A 5,000-nucleotide genomic window follows, 5' to 3' on the forward strand; every position below is an offset into this window, starting at 1 on the left:
AGCCGTAATAAGGCTCACTGTTCCCTGATGTCATGCTCATGTGATAGTGGTGTTGCAAGTTAACTCACACTTAAGGTGTTGTAGAGACCAAGGAATGTTTAGATCGCTTTCAGCAGAATGCGTCACGTTTTTTTGTTTTATTACTGTGTGTAGTTTTGACTTGTCCCAGTGTATGTATTTTTAGCATTTAGTAGCAAATGTGGTCATGTGCTTGTATATGTTTGCATGTCAACCGTTTTAGTCAATTATAGTGAAACAAAATATCTTGACTTGTGCTATACTTCCATTCTGCAAAGTTCATATCTTATATCATTCCCCTTGTTGTATATCTCACAGCGGCGGATATACAGTAAGATTGCATTATGTTTTAACTTTTTTTTTGGCCCAAAAGAAAAAAAAAATCCCTCCTCCCTCTCCTTACTATCAGCCTCAGAATCTCATTTCTGTCTAACTCTCTCTTTCTCGTTCTCCTTTTGTCATTGTCGCCCCGAGAAACAAGTTTTAACTCTTTCCCGACTCCCCGAGTGCTAAATGCTTCATTCACGACATAGGTCTACGACGCTTTTGTATCAGCGTCCTTAATCTCCCGCTCATCACCAACGCTGTCCTTTGTGTTATGATGAAAGAAGGGAAAAAAGAGAGAGAGTGAGAGACGGAAGATGAGCGTGTCAAAGAAAGCACTAGTGTCTTCTCTCTCTACCCGCATTGCGCCATCTCAAAGCGCCTTTGCAGTGTTCTCGTAGAGGAGTGAGATTTGTGTTTTGACTCATTAAATGATCTCCACTTTAGATCCTTTTTTCAACTCCTTCAGTCTTTTCTTTTCTCTTTTTCTTTGTTATCTTACGGGAATTCTCTTGGTTTTGACTTCTTCCGATTCGTCTCGTTCGTTTTATCGCTTGCAATTAACATGACGTGGCAATTGCCCGGGCGACGTGAAATCTCCGCGGCCGCTGTGTGAAATTTTACTCGAGTTGTTTCTGAAGTGTTGTGATTTTCTCTATTGCTCTTCACTTCTCCGTCGTTGTAAGGCATTTTGTTCATTTTATTATTTTTTATTTACTTTTTTATTATTGTATTTTTGTCGTGATATTCTATTACATTTTGAGTATTTATTTATTTTATAATCGGTTAAACAGTCGTGCCCTCCCAGTCTGTTGGTCTTAGCGGTGTTTACGAAAATTCACATAAAGTGCAGAAATCAGGAATCACCGTTAATTTTTTCTTTTATTGTAATACAATTTTTTTATCCATTTTACTTCAATCTTCTAACCGCATAATCAGCTGTCCAGCAATTATCACTTCTGTCCAAAATCAGAATTGCAGTGGCGTGTACTAACGTATAATTATCTGCACCAAGAAACTGTGTAGTTCTCTCTTTCTCTGCACTCAAAGCCTCGTCACAGCTGTCACACATCACGTCACATTGAAGCGACTTACTCCCCTGCGTGCGTGTCCTTAAACGCTCCAACTTTTATCACAAAAACCATATTAGCAAGGTTAGATCCCATGGCTTTAAATCGTGTGTGATATTTTTCCCACAACGTAACTCAACTGGCACCTTACCGGAGGCCCCCAGAACGCGACCCGGAATTATGACATCGAAAGATTATCCGGTAAACCCTTTTTTTTTTCTTCTTTTACATATTTCTAGCATTTGTTGTAAAGCTTTACGTAGAGAGAGAGAGAGAGAGAGAGAGAGAGAGAGAGATTTTCTCAACTCCGTAAACAAAACGAGATAGCGGATGTTCCTCAGACACTTGCAATATTAGCTTGCAATTTAAGCGAGTGTTACATACCGTTCCGCGCCCTGACTCCGACCCTCACCCAATTTCCAAGTTCTCTCCCATTATCGCTACGGTAATTGTAATTTGAATGTCCCGGGCTTCCTCCTCCCCGCCTGACACACACACGGGATACAGTTCACCTCATGGCTTACCTGCCTAACGCAAGTCCCCTCTCTCTCTCTCTCTCTCTCTCTCTCTCTCTCTCTCTCTCTCTCTCTCTCTCTCTCTCTCTCTCTCTCTCTCTCTCTCTCTCTCTCTCTCTCTCTCTCTCTCTCTCTCTCTCTCTCTCTCTCTCTCTCTCTTTCTCTCTCTCTCTCTTTCTCTCTCTCTCTCTCTCTCTCTCTCTCTCTCGCTCGGTCACGGTTTTCTCGTCTCTCTCTCTCTTCTCCTTTCAACCTGTCACTCGCAGAAAGAGCGAATGGGCATCTCCCTCCCTCTCTCCTTCCCCCCCTTAGGTATTTTTGGAACAACTTGAAGGGCGTATAACTAGGTGGTTGTTTCTCCCACGTGTTGTACAGCGGCGTTGCCTCGGGTTATTAAGAAGGGGGGTGAGGGAGGGGGGTAGGGTGTGGGACACGATCCGCCCGCCAAATTCAATGGAGTTCGCAAGATGTTGTTTGAAGGCGTGAGTAGAAAGATCGGGTGGATAATTATGATAAAAAAAGAACAAATCTGTATCGTAGTTCGAGTTATTATTATTATTTTTTTTTATATGACTTCATGGCGGTGGGTAAGTAAGTCTTTTGTTCGTATTCTGCAAATCCGAATTTTCCCGCGCCTGACCCCTCCACCACCTCCCCCACCCCCCCCTTGCCTCCCCGATATTCACCAAAACGAACATCCTCTTCTATCCTAAACCCTTTTTTTGTGCTATTTTATGTAGTGAGGTTAAATTGTGTAATGTTAGCGGCGGTGTTATTGTTTATTGTTTTTTTATTATTATTATTATTATCATTATCAATCAGATCGCTTATCCAGTCGCTATCATCGATGGCAGAGGTTGGTGAGATATCCCTTGTTTTATTGATTTTGTGAATTATTTTGGATTAGTGATTTTTTTTATTGATTTGTGATAGATTTGTATATGTTTGGATCATATATATAAGTTTTCTTCTTGTTACGTATTTGTAAGTGCGTGTACTCAGATATTTATGTGTGTGTTGGCACATAAACACACGTGCAGATATTCACACACTCATGGACACATATGCGCACGCATACGCAATCGCACACGCACGCACGCGCGCGCACACACACACACACACACACACACACACACACACACACACACACACACACACACACACACACACACACACACACACTCATACACATACACACTCATACACACACACACACACACACATACACATACTTACGCATGCATTGAAACATATTACGCTCGCACAGTGCATTATTATTTAATATATTATTTATTATACTATTTTCTGACAGTGGCTAAAATAAAGCGTGTGCGTAAGTGTGCGTGCGTGTAAGTGTGTGCACATAAGTAGAAATGTAAGTGTAGGTGTGTGTAGGTGTAGGTTTAGAGAGCCCGCTAGCTGCGTGTGTTCGGTCCCCACACGAACCCTTATCAATCGTGACCAGACCGGAAACGAAGAGATAACACATATCCTGTCATTTCGAAACTATTCTCTTCAACCACACAAACAGACAGCTTTCGCTTCCCCTCCCTTCTCCCCTCCCCTCCCCACCCCTCCCCTCCTCCCCCACTGTAATCCCTCCCGTCCTATTCGGTCCCCACCCCCCTCTCCCCCACCTTCTCTCCTCCCCTACACCCCTCCCATCCCATCCGCTCCCCCCCCCTTCTCCCCTCCTCTCCTCCTCCCCCCCCCCTCTCCTCTCTCCTCCTCTCCCCTCGCTTACCATATGTGTGCCTTTGTCATCACGCTTCAGTATTTTATGTGTGACCTCCGACGACTTTGTTTTTGGTGCAGCCAACGACCGGCGCAACAGAAGACGATTGCTTCTGTAGCGGCAAGTATGGAATTTTTTTATGGATAAAATTGGGACGTTTTAGGGATTCATCTAAGTGTCAGTGCGTCAAAAATTAATTCAGTCCCCCCCCCCCCCAACTCTTACCGTTCTTCTCTTCTCCCTTTCTCTTCTTTATACCCTCTTTCCCTGTTTCTCACCCCTCCTTCCCCCCCCGTCTCTCTTCTTCCCCTCCCTCCCTCCCTCCCTCCCTCAAACCACCACCCTACCCTCCCCTTCCTCCCTCCAACCTTCCCCTATATCCCCTCCCTCCCTCCCAATCTCCCCTCCCTCTCTCCCAATCTCCCCTCCTCACGCTCCCTTCCTACCCTCCCCCTTCCTTCCCCTCCCCTTCCCCACGAGCATCTAGGGTAGCTGGATTTCCCCATCGACGCAAATCCCTATCGACGTGAAGCGGAAATTATCCATGCCGCGACCTGCCACGACCCGCGCGCCAGTGGCCAGTCCAGCCGGCAGCCGGTCGGTGGCCTGCGTCTGCTTGCTTGCCCGCCGACCGACTGCTTTTAAAGTTTTGTTCTATTTTTTAATTTTTAGTTGTTGTTGTTTATTCATCGATCTGTCTACGGTTAGCGTTTTTGTATGCAATCCTGCTAGGTATGGTTTAGGTTTTGTTATTAGTGCCGGAGCTCTATAAAGAATAGTGTAGACATAGGCGCGGGCGTGTGTGTTTCTCAATGTATGTATGTATGTATGTATATGTATGTATTATGTGCATACAAACACTCACATACCTATACACAAATATGCATGAATGAGTATATGACGCAACATCCATATCTTTATTTCCTTTTAGGTTAAATCAGCCGTATGCCGCGCTGAATAGGCTTAGGTACACGTCTATTCGCTCGACTGTTGCGAGTGAATGTGGGAATCCGTTGAAAGTTTAATTGCACAAGTTGCCAGTCGGGAGCCGAAACAATACTCGCTTTTGTTCGGCCATTGTGAGTCCTCCCATCACTTTTTCGTGTGGCCCGCTGCTCGCTTCGGTCCAGCTCGCGAGTGCATCGGAAGTACCGGTACCGGTTCGCCGCTAGGGTGGGGTGGGTGGGGGTGAGGGGGGTACGGTACGCTGGTATCAAGAGGGGTGGGGTTGGAGGGGGGGGGATAGACGGTACGCTGGTATCAAGAGGGGTGGGAGGGGGTGGGGTCAGGTGGTAGGTGGTTGTCGTGGGGGGGGGGGGTCAGGTGTCGATACCCGAT

At 45.6% G+C, this 5,000-nt stretch overlaps 1 protein-coding gene across 2 annotated transcripts in view; it reads left to right on the plus strand.

Annotated features, from left to right (window-relative positions):
- LOC119580855 (protein muscleblind-like) overlaps positions 1-5,000 on the plus strand; it is a 34,605-nt gene that overhangs the window by 1,128 nt on the left and 28,477 nt on the right. The gene's annotated exons all lie outside the window — the stretch shown is intronic.

Source organism: Penaeus monodon, chromosome 14 (assembly GCF_015228065.2).
Source record: "Penaeus monodon isolate SGIC_2016 chromosome 14, NSTDA_Pmon_1, whole genome shotgun sequence".
Classification (NCBI taxonomy): Eukaryota; Metazoa; Arthropoda; class Malacostraca; order Decapoda; family Penaeidae; genus Penaeus; species Penaeus monodon.